General features: G+C 42.4%; 1 protein-coding gene across 3 annotated transcripts in view; it reads right to left on the bottom strand.

Annotated features, from left to right (window-relative positions):
* Positions 1 to 17,164, bottom strand: part of BCL9L (BCL9 like) — a 129,420-nt gene extending 112,256 nt beyond the window's left edge. The window contains exon 1 of one of the 3 annotated variants that reach the window (XM_029572828.1): positions 16,437 to 17,164. The gene's annotated coding sequence lies outside the window, so the exon portion shown is untranslated. Of the gene's footprint in view, positions 1 to 15,604; positions 15,698 to 16,436 lie in introns of those variants that run through there. The other 2 variants (XM_029572831.1, XM_029572830.1) reach the window with 2 other exon arrangements.
* Positions 17,165 to 18,071: the final 907 nt, after the last annotated feature.

Here is an 18,071-nt window from a genome sequence, read left to right as displayed (position 1 = left end):
ATGTTGAGGTCACATCATGGGCTGATACAGAGGCATTATGATAGTCTATGTTTTATTCTCCATTCCGTTCCTAATAATTCCTAGCATTCTGTCTACTTTCTTGGCTGCTGCTGCAGGGTGATCAGGATAAGCAACAAGACAGCCACTACATATAGGAACCCTACGCCAGCTCCATGCAATAAGGGTTACAGCGGAAACCAGGGTTCAAATTCCACTGCTACTCCTTGTGACCTTGGGGGCAAGTCACTTTATCCTCCCATTGCTTCAAGTATAAACTTAGATTGTAAATACGCTGGGGATAGGGAAATCCCTACAGTACCTGAATGGAATCTGCTTTGAAGCACCAAAAAGCAGAATATAAATCAAATAAAAAATAATTGGATTAACCCTATTCATGAGCTTTTCTGTGCTCTGACATGTTGGAAGTTGTATGCCCTGCTACTTTAGCAGCGAAGTAACAAGCTCCTCTTTTTCTCTCTCTACTGTATCTGTTCCTTTCTCATATTTCTGGTCTCGGCTCCTTCTCTCTCTCTGAGCTTCCTACCTTTCTCTCTGTTCCTACTTTCTGTCTCTAGCTTCAGAACATCTTCTCTCTCTCAAAACACCCTGTTTCTGGCCTCAGTTCCCGTTTCTTCTCCCAGAGCCTCCTTCCTCTGCCTCAAGCACCAGTTCCTATCACCTTTCTCTAAGCCTCCTGCATTTGTACCTCTCTCCTCTGCTCCTGTACCTTCTCTGCATATAAGAAGAAATCAAATATTAGAGCACCCAGATACTAAGCCCCACTGATTGGACTCTTCCAGTTATCAGCACATAAAGACTTGCAACCAGTACTCAGCGGTAACCGATTCTGGCAATTTAAGGGTTCTTATAAAGGAGTGGTCGATCAGATGGTGTCCAATTCCTCTCTGCGACAGCATTAAATGCTGTTAGTCAGGGCCCTGGAATAACTACACACACTCCAAAGTGCAATTCCAAAACAGGTCTGATGTTTACATAGAAAGCTATTCACAAGTTGCTCCATAGGAACCAGTGAGTGGGCAGAGTTTATAGAAATCTGTGCCAAGCTTTTGGGTTCAGATGTACTGTTGCGAGCAAGAGTTCAGATCTTGTTGAACTCCACATTCCTGATTATTGTCTCATAACATAAGCTACTGGTGAGCTTTGTAACCTCAAAAGCGAGGAGAAGCAGCATACTTTAAAATACTTCCGCTTTCTGCTTCTCCTCGTCTTCAAGACGTTACAGAACTCACCAATACCTTTCCTTCCAGGGTTTATCCTATTCTTGGCTTTCCCTTGAAGCTATAGGATCCCGGTTCTCACTTCAATTAGAAAAATCATATATTACTCCAACTTCAAATAAACTACTCAGGAAAAAACCCAGGATTTTAAAGCAGTTTTCTTTTCTTCCCTGCTTTCCCAAGGAATTGGTCTTCTTACTTAGGCCTCAATATTCAAACCTAAACATTTAGGTACGTGATCCGGATAAGACTTATCCGGATAACTTACATGGGATTTTCAGCAGCACGTCAAAGTATGGATCTTGTTTCACTAGGGGAGGAACACTCTGCTGTTGGGCTTCACAGTCCTCCTGCAAGAAACAGCTTCACCAGCAGCTGTGCATGGGTCTTCCTTTTACCAAACACCTTGAAATGCTGTCTCTTTGCTCCTGCAGCTTCTTAGCTCACCCAGCTCCTTCCGCCTCTACTCACTCCAGGAACTGAATTCACTTCCTCTACAGCATGCTCAAACAAATGGTAATGGAACCCACGATGGAGGGGGTTATTCTCAACTTAGTCCTCACAAACGGGGATAGCGTCTCCAATCCTGGTGGGGGCCCATCTTAGCACCAATGATCATCAAACGGTATGGTTTGATATTGCAAATAGGATACGGAGAAGTCACACGAAGACCCGAGTTTTGAACTTCAAAAATACAGACTTTGCTGAAATGGGAAAATTCCTGGAGATAGAACTTGAAGACTGGGAAAAAATGGGAGAGGTAGAATAACTGTTGGCCAAATTAAAAGGAGAAATTACAAAGGCAACTAATTTTTATGTTAGAAAAGTAAAGAAAAAAAAAGAAAGAGAAATAAGAAAACTATCTGGTTCTCTAAAGAGATCAGGGAAGAGCACTCGATGTGATTGACTTGGATTTCAGTAAAACCTTTGATACGGTCCCGCGAAGAAGACTCATGAACAAAATGAGAAGCTTGGGAGTAAGCGCCAAGGTGGTGGCATGATTACAAACTGGTTGACGGATAGAAAACATCATGTGATAGTAAATGGAATGTATTCTGAAGAGAGAACGGTGTTAAGTGGAGTGCCGCAAGGATCGGTGTTGGTACCAGTTCTGTTTAACTTCTTTGCAAGCGACATTGTGGAAGGGATAGAAGGTAAAGTTTGTCTGTTTGCAGATGATACTAAGATATGCAGAGTGGACATGCCAGAATGAGTGGTGAAAATGAGACATGTAAGGAATCTTGAAGAGTGGTTGAAGAAATGGCAATTGGGATTTAATGCCAAGAAGTGTAGAGTCATGCATCTGGAATGTGGTAATCAAAAGGAACTTTTTGCAATGGGGGGTGAAACCCTGCTGTGCACGGAACAGGAGAGAGACCTTGACATGATAGTGTCTAGTGATCTAAAGATGGCGAAGCAATGTGACAAGGCGATAGCTAAAGCTAGAAGAATACTGGGCTGCATAGAGAGAGGAATAAACAGTAAGAAAAAGGAGGTGATAATCCCCTTGTACAGGTCCTCGGTGAGGCCTCATCTGGAGTACTGTATTCAGTTCTGGATACCGTATCTCAAAAGGGACAGAGACAGGATGGAGGCGGTCCAGAGAAGGGTGACCAAAATGGTGGGAGATCTCCATCAAATGACTTATGAGGAGAGGTTGAAGGACTTAAATATGTATACACTGGAGGAGAGGAGGAGTAGAGGAGATATGATACAGATCTTCAGATACTTGAAAGGTTTTAATGATACACGATCAACAACAAACCTTTTCCACTGGAAAGAAACCAATAGAACTAGGGGTCACGTAATGAAACTCCAGGGAGAATGACTCAGAATCAATATCAGGAAATTCTTCTTCATGGAGAGGATGGTGGATGCCTGGATGCCCTTCTGGAGGAGGTGGTGAAGACAAAAACAGTGCAAGATTTCAAAAGGGCATGAGATAAACACTGTGGATCCCTAAAGGCAAGGGGGACGGAGATGAAGTAAGAGGCATGGTGGTAACTTGCTGGTGTGGCAGATACTACCCTTAACAAATAAGCCTTCATACTGTTGATGCAACTCCATTGTTGCTCGCTGCTTGAAGGGCAGGGGGAAAAGAGGAAAAGGATTCAGACAACAACCAACAAGGACACTGAACTGTCAGTCTGGGAAAACAAATAAGCATGGGAGTAATTTGCTTGATGCGGCGGTTACCACCCTTAACCAAAAACCCTAATACTACACTTCTGACGCAACTCCAATATTGCTCTCTGCTTCAACAGCAGAGGGTGAAAGGAAATTGGACACAAACAGCAACCAACAAGAGCCCTGACCTTGGTGGTCTGCGTAACTGTTAAGTATGGGGAAATGATAACTATAGGAGCTTGCTGGGCAGACTGGATGGGCCATTAGGTCCTTTTCTGCTCTCGCTTCTATGTTTCAATGCTCACAAAACCTAATCACTAGAACCCTATATTTAGGAGATCCCCACCCTCCCCCTCTCAAGAACACACCATGCTACTCGAGGCTACACGCTGCACACGTGAGAGGACCTATCTACAAAGATCAGGAACGTGGTAGCCAATAGTCGTCAAACTTGAGATTGTTCACTGTTCCATATGAACGTACACCTCAACGCCAGGTTGACACTTATCCTCATGCTATCTTATAGCTGATAGGATTCTCAGGCTATGGCTCTTGTGACCCACACAGAAAGGAGCCCCTCGCAAAATGTGCAGAGGGTATGGAATGTCAAAGCCCCAGGATCAGCATGAATAGAAACCATCTACCTGCCTTTCACAGGACAAAATGTTCCCACCTTCACCTGTGGAAAACAGCTTCTTAACAGTGACTTTTGGGAACAAAGATCCAGACCTTCAGATTCAAGACATTCTCTGCAACAATTTATCGCTTCAAGAGAAAATTCTTTTTAAATGGATGCAGAATAGAAATGAATAAATCTAATCTAATTTTTATTTCATGTACCCCTTGGACCCTGTTCAGCTTTTTTTTTTAAATGTTCTCAGATATAAAAATGGCAGATTTAAAGCTTGATCTTTAGGAAACCCACAGACAGAAATAACTTATTACGATCTGACAGTTGCCATCCTAAGAAGATGAGAGAGAATATCCCAGTGGGACAGTTCCTTAGATTATAACAGTTGCAGATTTTAGGACCCACTCACTGGATATGTTCCAGTGGTTTTTATGGAAATATACTATGTTGTATCAAAGGACTTTATATGCAAATCGGAATTTGCTGCTTCTGAAAGAGAAACCAGATGAGCATAGCTGGTCTGTGTTCTTCCATACTGGAGGTTTGTGGGTCCTATAAAACAAAATGGTTAGGAAACATTGGCCCACACTGCAATATTATTCCATTTTAAAGAAGAACTACATGTAGTATCTTTGCTTTAAAACAGGAAAAGAAATGTGATAACCATGCTGAAACTAGCCTAAGAACATAAGATATGCCATACTGGGTCAGACCAAGGGCCCAGTATCCTGTTTTCAACAATGGCCAAGCCAAGTCACAAGTACTTGGCAAGTACCCAAACATTAGGCAGATCACAAGCTACTATTGCTTATTAATTACCGTAATAGCAATTTATGGATTTATCCTCTAGGAACTTATCCAAACCTTTTTTAAACCCAGTAACACTAACTGCTGTAACCACATCCTCTAGCAATGAAATCCAGAGCTTAACTATGCGCTGAGCAAGGGGCATCAGAATGATAAAAAATGCCATCCAACATATGGTCATTCCTCATCTGAGATCTTAGATTGATTGTGAATACTGTGGGGTAGTTTATATGATTATTTGTCCTTGCTCTTTATTATATGTAAGTAAGACATGACGGGTGGTTAGAACACAGTATTTAATAAATGGTTCCTTTGGGTCAGCATTAGAGAACCCTCTCATAAACTAGATGACCGTTTTTTTGTTATTCAAAAGACTGACATAGGTATAAGAGGTGGAGATTTAAATACTTTACTCTTGAGAACAGAATGGTGGATATTTCCTTTGGAGAGGTTATACCCTAAATGGTTTAAATGCAAATGTTGAGTAGGGTGCGTTTTTATCAATTAGGAGAGTTCCACTCATCAGTGAATGGTATCTCTGGATTACCACTGGTGGAGCATCACATGATCCTCCCCCTCAGGGCACTTGAAGTATAGTAATAGAATCTGATTTGATTCAAGTACAATGACTCTTATATCACTTTGAATACATCAAGGTATACAAACATATGAAATGCCATGCTGAGTCTCCAGGTCACAAATACTGGGCAGATCCCCAAGAGTATAGCCCGTTCTTGTTCCTGTGCAATAAGGGGTGAATTTTAAGAGTTGCTTGCATTAAAAGGCCCATACACACAAGTATCTGGACTGAGTGAAAGCAAAGCCTATTTTAAAACAGCCCAATTAAACACATATATGCGCTTACAACCCAACATGTGGAAAAAAGGAGTGGAGTTAGGGCATAGCTGGGGCGGGGCTAACATTTATGCATGTAAATATGGATTTTAAATCAACACCCACAGTTCACGTCAGGCTGTTACCTGCCCTTCTTTACTTCTCTTGATGAGGTGCAAGTCTGGTGAGTCTGAAGAAAATTTGTTTAAACCTAAAATGACTGGGTGAAGGGGGTCTGCATAAACTGGGAAGGGGGATACAGGCTGAAGAACCAGAAGGATCTCGAAGATCAAGAGATAGACTGGGCAAACTGGTGGACTAATTGGTCAAACTGGCTATTTCCTTCGCACGTGCATGTTTTAAAATCTGCTTAGCTGCACGCGTTAAAGCCAACAAACTGCTAAGGAAGATATGTGAATAATGTTTGCTCATGTAACTGCTTAAAATTGGGAACACTAGGTGTCATAAATTATATGCATGCACTTGCACAGAAGATTTAAAATTCTTGCATATGTGGGCACACAAGCGCTCGTTTTAAAGCTACAATCACATTATGTAAGAGGGGCTTGGCTGTTTCTCCATTGTGGGTTAGCTTTTTGATTCTGTAAATTGTATGTATTCATATTATTTGATTGTTATAATTTGGACAGGTTGGGGGGGGGGGAACGGAGTTGAAGAATTCCCCTGAGGCAGCCGTATGGGCAAAGTCCAGCTCATGTTGATAGTCGGAACATGGCGTTTGTGAAAGCATCGCTCTGCATCATGTAGATATAAGATAAATAGAAGAAACGAAGCAAGTATCTTCGTCAAGATTTATACCCAAGCTGGCAATTTAAATTGCCTTGCCCATGATTTGACTTTAAAGAACTTTTTTTGCTGATACTCGAATTGATTTGACTTATTGGTTCCAAAAATACTTTTTTTTTTTGTGGGTTTTTGATGACATTTGGCTGCTCTATGTTATGGAGTTTGTCTTTTGTCCATATTTGTTTTGGTTTTGTTTTGTGTTGGGAGTTGTTTGTCCTTTGCCTGCATTGTGTGTGTTCTGCGATATGGATATTGATGAAATGCTTTAGAATTTTTGATACTTTGCACTCAATTTGCTTTGCCACTATTAGTTTTGTAATCAGATACAGCTGCGTCTGCTATTTTTAGTCCACACTGCTTGCTGTTTTATCAAACTGTGTGCAAATACTGTCAGTTGTCAAAGAAAGAACAAACTTTCAATTCACCCAATGTTGGAAGAAACATTTTACAGCCCCTAGTGTGTGGAATGCATGGCAAACTCACCATCAGGAAAGCTAGAAAGTGGCCAGAATCCCTACAGCGAGGTGGGGCTGGGCCAGAAAGACTCCCACTGTACAGAGGTTTCAGCCACACCAACTTTTACTTGTTTCTTATTTAGGTATAGACACAAGTGTCTTACTAGAGGTCAGAGGTGCCTCATTAGGCTGAAAGTAAAAGTTGCAATGGCCCACACAACTATGCAATAGGACTCTTAAAACATTTCCTGCTCCTGTCCTGCCTCTGGGATTCTTCTCCTGGATAAAATGCAGTGCTCCTTGCACAAGGCTCAGCATGCCAAGGAAAAGGGAAGTACAGAATGGGGAGGGGGGGTGGGTAAGTGGAGCCTCCTCTAAGATGAACTTTGAAGAACGCACTCTTATTTACTCTTGAACAAGTCCATGATGCAGTGCACAGCCATGCTTGCTAAAATTAGCCTTCCCATCTGTGCTCCGGAGCTGAATCGTGGAAGATTTCACCCCTTTTTCAGGTCTCTCTCCCAACCTACTATCCTAGCATGAAAAGCCATTCCTGGTACACAAAGCCAGACACCCATCCCTTATTTTCAACTCTGCTCCAGGACCTGTCACAGACAAACAGCCAGCAAGCCACTATCATCTACTGTACAAATACCAAGATCAGAGAAGGCTGACCCCAACACCAGACCTTAAATGAATTAAAAAATCTGCTTCCCTTCTTATTTTAAAGAACTGCTCTGCAAACGGTTCAATCATCCAAGCCTCTTGAAACTGCACGTAAAAAGCCCCCAAAAACAGCATCACAATGTCTCGAAAAAGCAAGGGGGCAACAGTCAAAGTATTTTTTATGCATAAACACTTGTTTGCCCACACTGAAGTGCAATTGAATGGTTAACCTTCGGTGTGGGTAGGAGTGCATGCACTGGTCACAGAGCACCTGCTTTTACCTGCATTAAAAAAGGAGCAGGTTAGAGGAGTGAAAGTGCAAGTGGAGACTGCATTTTCAAATTAGTGCCTGCTCTTTGAAAATGCGCTTTGTAGTCCTGTGGATGAGTGCAAGCCCCGCAGGCAGTATCATTATTGTCTTCCAAGAGTCCAGCTTTAAGGGGTGGGAGCCTGTCTATCCTGCCAGCCACTGAAGTTCGCCCCACAGAGTTAAATCTACAATCTTCCTGTTTAGCCAATCTTTACAGCTTATGCCTACATAGTGTTTGACAGCAATGCCACGCTTAACCTTGCTAAGGAGCAACAGTTGGCATCAAGAACAGTTGCTGATCTCCTAGAAGACGTGACCAGAGAATACAGGTAATGCTCACGTGGGGGGGGGGGGGGGGGGGGGGGAGCAAACAGCCTCCAGGTCCTGCGTTTCCAGCATGGCAGTCTCAATGGACGTCATATAGGAGACCCAGCACCAGCTCTGTACCCCAGCTGTTCAGACAAAAACACCAACAAAGCATGAAGCTCGCAAACCAGCTGCCTACCGACTGTGCCTTGTAAAATCCTTACCGCAGAGATGAAATCCTGATGCATCAATTGCTTTTTGGCTTCAGTTCATCGCAGGCGATTCCTTTCTTCCCTAAAACGAGACCCATTTTTTGTCTTTCAGATCTTTCACAGAAACAGCTCTGTATTGCTGGGATACATAGGCGCTTCTCTAGAGCCTTCTTTACACCTCCAGGAATTACAAAGGAAGAACTGAATTCAAATGTAAATGCTAAATGCGGAAGACAAGGGAGTTAAAGCTTCACTTTTCATTTCCTTGGTGTAGGGCAAAGGCTTGTATTCACGCCATCATTGGCCGGATCACAGTGCACCCCATTAAAGTCATCCACGGACCGCAAGCTCCATGCTTTTCTTTCTTCAAGAGATGCCTTGGGATACCTCCATTACAGCTCAGAATACTGTGATATAGCCACAGGGCCTCTCCACAATTTAGACAAATGTTATTAAGTAGAATATCACATTTAATAAGTCTGTACTTCATGTCTGACTATCCCTTTTGTGCTCATTTTTACTCTACACCTACTTCACTCCTGATCTGAAAAATGACTAGTTAGCAATAAACCCAGAAAGAATGGAAGCAGGGCTGCAGAATACTAAATAAACAGAGCACCTAATATGTAGAGAAGCTCCGACCTCAAATGCCTCCATGGCTGGATAGAACAGAAAAATACTGCATCATCTGGAAAGGAAAGTCAATCCAACCCGGAGTAAAGCAGAAAAAGAAACACCTAAGGAAAAATCAGCAGGAAAAGAAAAACAAAGGCAGAGAACAATGTGACAGAAGAATCCCAGAAAAAAAAAAAAAAAGAGGGAAATAGCATAAAAGTAACAGTGCGTGGAAAACTGGGATAACTCTCTGAAAGAAGGGAACCAGACAGGCGCTGGGCTGTGATCCCAGCTTTAATAATGAGTTTAGTGCACCAAAAATCCATGCGCAGATTAGCACTCCTTCACCTTAATCAAGGAAGTAGCTATTAATACAGAAAGCTGCCTGGCTTAACTCATTGAAAATAATAAACTCCTTCTCAAGAGGTAAAGTTTCTGGGGCGAGTGTCAGTCTACAGGGGTGAGCCTGGAATCTGTGGCGCAGGAGACCCAGTACTTGGGGATTTCCGCACAGAGAACATGCATTGCACACACATCGCGTTTCCAGGACACAAAACATGTAATAGGCGCACAAATCCTGTTTTATGCGCACATTATTAGGTGTGCGTGCTTTTGCAAATCTGGTTTTGAAATACCACCCTCTCTCTGAGCCCTGTGTAGTAGCGAGTGGGTTTGTTGAAGTTCAGTGCACATTGTCTTTGCTCAGGTGCCAAAAAGCTAATGGTATGCTAATGCTCAGGGAGTTTAGTTTATCAAGGCCTAGCTATCCTGGAGCTGTGTCAGGCCTTATCTGGGTTAGAGGCCTGCCAGTGTCTTTGGGAGCACAATGTTATCTATCAGGAGAGCAATAAACACTGTGGTTGGAAGAACTGGACTTGCTTACTACCGACAGAGAGCCCTGCTCCTGCTGCTGCTTGATGCCACGTCAGGGCTGAATATCTGGGATAGAGGCACCTCAGTGTAAACAAGGAGTTTACTAATGTCAATAAGTAATGTAAACAATATGCAAATCAAATACAATTAGACACAATTAGATTGTGAAATTTGGGAGAAATGGAACAAAATGAAGAGAAATTAAATGGCCCTATGCAAAAGGTGGAGAAATTTCAAACTGGCGGCTAACTCCAGGACAAGGCACACAAATAGAGCTCAATATTTAACTGCTTGATCAAGCCCCAAATCTTTTTTTTTTTATAAGGCATAAAAAGAGAGAGGGGAACAAAAATGTCTTCTCAGCATTAATTATGGACTATTAAGGACCCATTACAGGACTGTCTTCTGGTAAGGCTTTAATAAATCAAATGGAAAGAGAAAGCAACACGTGGGACCCTTCTGAGACTGCAGGACTGAACTGAATAGCAGGTACTCTCCCTGCATGTGGTCACAGGGCTGGAGCGGGCTCCTGGGGACTGGGCGCTCAGGGGCCAATATTCAAAACTGCTAACGTATCCGGATAAATGCAGCCGAGATCACTGTAAGAGCACACCATGAGCCCAGCAGAAGAAAGAGGTTTCTCGGGTTGGACTGGTGGTGCTGGGGTGCAAAGAGAAGAGGGCATTACTTCCAAACTACACCAAGCCAGAGAGGGGAGCAGGAGAGGCCGCTCAGTAGACCCCCTATCACTTTTATTTCTAAAATGCTTTATTTGGGGCGGGAGAGGGGCACAGCCCAGCAGGGTAGGAATATGGGAATCAGGCCACTAGGTCAGTGTATCACTTTTGTTTTCTTCTCTCTGCCATCACTTAACTGCATATATTCTTTTGAATATAGCCAGTTAAGTCTAAGTCATGCGATCAAATGTGGCCAGATAACTTTAGGACTGCTACAGATGAAAACTGGCTAAGTTAGCTGGAAAACTAAGCTCCACGCTGGAACGCCCTGACCATTATTCAGCTAAATTTTAGCTGGATAACGAGTTACCAGCTAAAATTTAGCCAGATAAGTACCCTGGATATTGAAAAGTCAATATTTAGCTGGAGAACTCAGAAGTTATGCAGCTAAATGCCTTTGCATATGGACCTCTCAGTCTCCAACTTTGCATCTGGATGAGGTCACAGGGCAGCAGAATGCTCCTGGAGGACTGCACCCTCAGCTGTGTTTGGATACAGTCAGAGAGTGAGGAGCTCTTTACTTTCGTACATGTGTTTAGTCCCTTTTTCCTCGTGGATTCCTCCTTCAACCTCTGCATTGCTCCTTTCTCTCTATAATCTCTCTCTTCCTTTTTCTGGGTCTCACTTTCCTGTTTGATTCAAGTAACATTTTGACAGGCTCGGAAATCAAGACCTAAGCAGCACTTTCTGCATGAGGATGCACCACACAGGTGCCTTTTGGGACTTCAGAACATTTTGTGGGCTGGCCTGGTGCCTCAGTAACTGCCATGAAAAAGAACCTGGTTTTGATTCCGGGGTCGTCTTCTGCTCTCCAGGCCAGGTGGGGCTAAAGATGCTGTCAAAGCTCACAGCCCTGGAAGTGGGGGTGCTGGAGTCATGGTCATCATGTACTGAGGACTATCACTGTAATGAATAGCCCAAGGTAGAAGGGGATATAATATTCCTGAGTGGTTGTGAATAAATGGTCATGGCACCAGCTCTCAGATTTGGTTCTGAGTAAGCTTGAAGCCTAAAAGGAGCAGGGGAAATTTGTCAGTCCAAAATAACCCCAAACAAGCCCAACACCAATATCACTTGCTGTTCAACGATTATGCAATTGTACAAACAATATTTGCAACTATTTGGAAACATTATATTATGAAGCTTTCCTGCTAGTAAATACAAAGCCTTTCTCATTTTGCACTTGTAATGAGGTGTGATCTGCTATTCAGCTCAAGAGATGCACAATGTCTCCAGACTCAAGGAATTGTTGAAATAGCTCATTTGTAACCTCCACATAAACTTGTTTGTAACTGTCTGGTTGTGTATGTTGATTAGTTTGTGTGTTTATGCCACACTTGTCTTGAGTGGCCTCTGCATAGTTGCTTGGAAGCAGTCTCCCTGTTGTGAGCACACCAGGGAATTCACTGCTAGGATTATAATGTTGTCTGAGTTAGGGGATAAAGATGCTGGGTTAGTAATAGGAGAATTGTTTTAAGTGTTTTACTATTTGTCAGTTCCCATGGAACTCTGAGTCAGCAATGACTAAGAATCCGAAACTCCTCCACAGCCCCAGCCCCTTAAAAATGGAGATCAGATAAAATTCTGGGTGATGCTCTTAAAAAAAAAAAAAAAAAAAAAAGAGAGATAATGTTACTGAAGAGTTCCATCAGAAATCATGCTCAGCGAGATTTATAAAGAATGGGTTCATATGAATCTCTCATGATACATAGAGTTCATGCAAAAGAAAAGATGTTGGCATACATAAGCTCTCTGCACCACAACGATGTCATCTGAAAGGGGTCGATGTGGTCCTGAAAACTCTGCTTTGTTTGTCTTTTAATAAAAGTATCACAACACATTTATTTGGATACTGAAATCACAATGTATAAAGCCACTTTCTCATGAAAGCATGACAAAGTTCTAGACCATCAGGGCTACTACCTACAGGCAGCAACAATTTGCTTTCTCCTTGTGATTTTCTTGTTTCAGTCTCTGGCTCATATTTAGGGACCATCATTTCCAGTTTTTATTTCATTTTTCCTGGGAATATCTCAGTGTTTCTTCTAACAAATGAAACTGGAAAAAAAATCAGTGTGAGAATGAGTTGTTTGTTATGATAAATTCCCAGGAAAAAATAGAAAACCGAAAGTGAAGATCCCTACTCATATTCTAAATTCTTTAACTATCAATTCTAAAACTTCTTGCCCAGCTCTGGAAGAGCTAGTCAAATTGTCTAAGAGTGAAAACTATTTCCAATTCAAAAGATCAAAAGTAGAACCAAACAGCTTAGTCCCATTTATGAAATGTTTTTCTAGGGCTTTTGATGGTGTGAATAAGCAACGGGGAAATTCCATTTCGGGAAGATGCCTCTCTTCTCCCACGGAAGTGGGATGCTGCTGGTTTAGTAGTTTTGGGGGAAGGAGATATTCCATTTGTCTCCTCTCCCTCATGAACGTCAGTTATAAACAGAAGCTTATGAAATAAAATCTCATCCACCACCCTTCCCTCATATCATGGACCTATTGCTTGTTCTCTATTTTACACCACTGAGGTAGCACAGCTTCAAAAGACCCTTAATAACCAGATTAAAAAAAAAAAAAGATGCTGCCTCTTGTGCGCTTTAAAATAAAAACAAAGATGTGTGAACATTTTAGGATGCCTAGTTTCTTTCCTTCTTTGGTACAGACATTTGCACTTAGTTATAACAATGTTCGTTGTGTGAATTTCTGTGTAATAAATACATCATAAACCTCAGAGATGGATTTTCCCTGTAGGAACTAGGCAAGAAATGGCATCAGCTGGTGACCACCTATACTATGCAAAGGCAGGGCAGCTTTAAAAATGCTCAGTTACATCATGTTGTGTTGTGAACTCCCTGAGATTTCAAGTGAAATGAACTGGCCTCTTTCCCCTGCACCTATAGGAAAGAAAAATGATTTTGAAGTGATGGGGCATATTAAAAGAGGGATTACTAGATGCTCTTTGTGTAGCAAAGGTTAGTATGAAATTGGATGAATTGAATGGTTTACAAGATATTCGGTGGGGGGGGGGGGGGGGGGGGAGAGAAGGACAGACAAACAGACATGATGATCTTATAAAGCCATTTTTAGTATAGGAAACTCATCAAGTTATGTCAAACATTTCATTTAACTTGTCAGACACACTGTTGTGTCATGACCATGCTTCATGTTTAGGGGGTTTAAAACATAGAAGTTGTACTTTAGGTATTTACATGTGTGTCTTGCATCCAAGGACAGAGGGCAATATTAAAAAAAAAAATACAAAAATTGGATAAAAGTTAGCCAGTTAAGTTATCCAAGATAGTAAGCAGGATAAACATCCCGCTAAAAAACAATGGATAGTTATCTATCTGCTTTTAGCTAAATAAGTTTAAACTTAATTGGTTATGTCTGAATACAGCTAGGTCGGTTTAAAATTGTCTGAGTATGTGTACATGAATAATCTTAAGCTTATGTGGCTATATAGTGTAGAAGTTGTGCCAGCAGACCCATGCCCCTCCATCCCCCCAAAATCTTTTCAGAACATGGCAAGTCAAAAGGACAGAGGAGGTAAGCCAGCCCTCCCCACCCCCAGTGATCTGAACTGTTGGTAAATGTGTCACCTCTATCCTTCCATCCCCAATCCTCCTGCACCAGACGCCAGGGTCACATTATAAGCATACCACTCTTAGCAGTGTCATACATTGCCTTGACCAGCACTATCAAGGCAATTCTTGACTCGTACTGCAGCCCTGGCAGCCAGGGCCATTTAAAAGGTACCAGCAGAAGTGGGAGGATAGGACACCCTTCCATTTGCCAACAGTTCAAATTGCCAAGTGGAGAGGCTGGCCTGCCACATTTTGAAAAGATTTCTAGGGGTTTGGGAGTGAGGGACGGGGGGGGGGGGATGGCATGGCTACAAACAAACTTTTTTTCCTTTCTTAAACCTGTTACCACTTATTCAAGCTATATTCTTTGAATACAGCTGCATAAGTTTAAAGTTATCCGGGAACACATTCCCGGATAACTTTAACCCTGCTCCCTCAGGGCATCTAGTGATAGGCAAATAATTTGGTTGGTTAACTTCAATTACTGGTATTAGCATGACAAGTTATCCAGTTAACTCATCCCTGCCCAGGAATGCACCTAAGATATCTAGCTAAGTTTTACCTGGATAATGACTTATTGAGTAAAACTTAGCTGGATAATTGGCCCCAATATTCATTCCACAAGATTTATCTGCATAAAGTACAAGTTATATGAATAAACTCCCTTGAATATCATCCTCATAGTAATTACTTTCTGCAATATACCAGTGCAGCAAGTTACCATTTCTCATGTTTTCTGCCTTCAATAAAAAAAACAAAAACCAAACCCCAACCTTTTAAACTGTCCTGCAAAAAAAAAAAAAAAAAAAGGCCAGAACTCCCATATTTTATCCTAGGAAATGATCACAAAATCAGATCAGCACTGAGTCACTAACCTTCCCGGATGTAATCACTGAATCACACTGTCCTATATTTCAACACTGGAAGTAACTTACTGTTTATTCAAAACTCTTAACACACACAGACCGTTGTGGTGGTTTCAGGGATGTGTACAAAGAAGGAGCAAACATAAAATATCCTTCAAAAAGCTAACCAGAAACCGGCAGTTGGTAATCAAAACAAAACCAAAAGTATGAAGAATGGGCCCTACACAGCAAGCAAGACACAGAGCTTCACGTAGGGACGTCTGCAGGCTTCTCCTGCCCTGATACTATCGGGCCACTGCTTATTTGAGTCTTACTCAAGCAAGCACCAGAGCCTCGCCAACAGCGGGGCCCCTGCACGAGCAGCTAAGCGTAGGCCCCCTCACAGACAAGTTCAGGCCTTCCCTGTCAAGAAGCCTCGCAATCCCCCGCTCCAGACCAACTCCAGAGCCTCCTGGGAGCTGTAGTCAAAAGCTGAAAGACTTCCCGAGTCTAAACACCCGGCACCTCTCGTGTCCCCGGCTCTTCACTGACCTGCAGCTTATCGCCGTGCAGAACAGCCCGGCCAACCAACCGAAACTCTCCGGGGCTGAGGGGGATCAAGAAGTTAAAACGCTTGCAGCGCCGACGGCAAGGCCACTGCACCACGAAAGACTATAACTACCAGGAACCTTTGCGATCACCAAGCCCCATCTACTCCGCCGCCACTGGTTATCATCTGTTTCAATCAAAGACTATTGCCACACTCATTGGGCGACTCGATGACCATCAAGTTTAGCCAATGCCAGCTAGGCTCAGTGAAAATGACAGCCATAATCAAAGCTGGGGCTTGGAGAAGATGTTAGAAAGAAAGAAATCCAAGAAATTGTTTCCCTTTTCAAGAAAATAAATACAGCTGTAACTCCAGAGTACCTGTGTTACAGGAACCAGATGCAAACTAGATTTTGATTATCAATATCCACTCCAATGCCACAGCACTTGCTGGCATACAAAGGAGAAACATTTTTTTTCAAAACTTAAAAAATAATAAAGCTTACAATGCCTTTGAAATCCCCCACATAAGCTGAAAAGTAGGTTAAGCAAGCTCTGGCCACCTTCTTTGGGCCCTAATGTCAGCTAGAGATAAGTCCAGCATATAAACAAACCTATATATCTCAAAAGCAAAAAACAAAACATATATTTGAACAGATAAAGCATAATGTCACCCAAATGCAGCGCGTAGGTCCTGCAATAGTGATCTCCCAGGTTTTCCTTAACCAACAACAGCAGCACAAAATCTCCGAGAAGTCCCCCTCCCAGCACCATTAATGCAGTCAGCAAACATAAGTAGAGCCAGAGCAAATAGGATGCCAGGTCCGAGACTTACCTTTCTCTGGGACTCTCAGGAAAGGCCGGAGGTATTTCCCATTGTGAGCCCGATGGCTTTTCCTTTTACTGTTCGTTTGCTCTTCAGCACTTCTCTGGCTGGTGTGGGTTGCAGTGAAGCTTATGGACTATGTGCAGGGGAAGAGCCATGCATGGAGGGTTCATCATGGTCCTGGTCCGTCACTTAATAGTCACGATCCTTACCAGGCAACTAAAAGGGACTTTACTGGAAGGTGACCATGCCCTACACACGAACATGTACAGTTTCACTCTCTCTTACATACAATACACAGCAGGCTATCTCACCTATATGCACAGGCACAGACAGTTTCAGTACACAGCAGACTATCTCACCTGAATGCACACACACAGCCCTTCCAGTCCTCACACTCACTCACCCCAGATCTCACACACACTTTTGCCCTTCTCGTTCACTCTGTTGTTTTACTTTCCTTTGAGAGATCCTGTTCCCCAACCTTAGCTCTGGCGCTTCTGCAGGAATTTTGGCATCAAGTTCCAAGTTTCAGAGTCCTTTCTTAAAAAAATAAAAATAAATACATTTCCGATTTTTCCTTTTCTTTCTTTACAACTAATTAAATGCCTTTTCTTGGGTATGGGAGCTTGTAGGATGCTGTTGTCAAGTGGAAGGATTTGTGCAAGTCTCCTTTTCTTTCTCTCCCTCTCTCTGACTGAGTCTGAATAATCATTTAAGAGAAACAGGATCATTCACTTTGCCTGCTTCATACAAGAGCGGAGCAGTACCTTGTCAAAATAAAAGCCCATGTCTTTCTGATTAACCGCTTCCTAATCTCTGTCTCTACCACTAGCCTCCCAGTGGCCTAAATTGGAACAAGCACCTTGAACACCCAGCCATGCCCAAAGCCTCACCTGCACTTGAGAATTCATGCAGATCCTCCAGCCTCTTCTTGAAGGCCACACAATCACTTCTCCTTAAAACATACCTCTAACTTAATTCATTACAATGAAGAATTAAGTTCCTATTCTTCCCCTATACAACAAAAAGATCTCAGCTCCCCCACCAGTGAAATATAAGGCCTTCCCTGCAAACTTAACTTTCACCTACCACACATTCTGGTTATATTTTTCTATCTGTAACCTGGTCTGCATTCTCAGACTGCACTGGAACAGAGGTTAAATCGCCACACCTGGATTAGATTCATGGGGTGAATTTTTAAAACATTTACACACACAAAATTAACATATATCTGTATAACTAGCTTCTACTCGTGCATATGCTGTTTATATGACGTCTCATGTGCACATTTATGCATGCAAAAAAGGGATTTTCTAAGGGTGTTCCGAGTGGGACCAAAAGGTATTTGTGCTCGTTACTATTTTATAAGAGACTTATGCGCGTGCATTTGTCATCTTATTTGTGTAATTTTACGCCTGCTTGTACAATTGATATCAAACTCATCTATTTATTATCAGTTGATTGGGAGGTCTGATGAACTGGAGGAAGTTCAGAATGAAGAACTAGGAGGATCTCAATGGCCTGGAGGACTGGGTGAACTGGAGGAGGTTTCAGCAAACAGGTGATTTCAATTATGCATGCATATTTTTAAATATACAAACTTCCGCATGTAAACAGGGTTTTATGCAAGCTAGTCAGTGT

Source organism: Rhinatrema bivittatum, chromosome 12, assembly GCF_901001135.1.
Source record: "Rhinatrema bivittatum chromosome 12, aRhiBiv1.1, whole genome shotgun sequence".
Lineage (NCBI taxonomy): Eukaryota > Metazoa > Chordata > Amphibia > Gymnophiona > Rhinatrematidae > Rhinatrema > Rhinatrema bivittatum.
The sequence above is the reverse complement of the archived record's forward strand: the minus strand, read 5'-3'. Positions and strand labels throughout refer to the sequence as shown.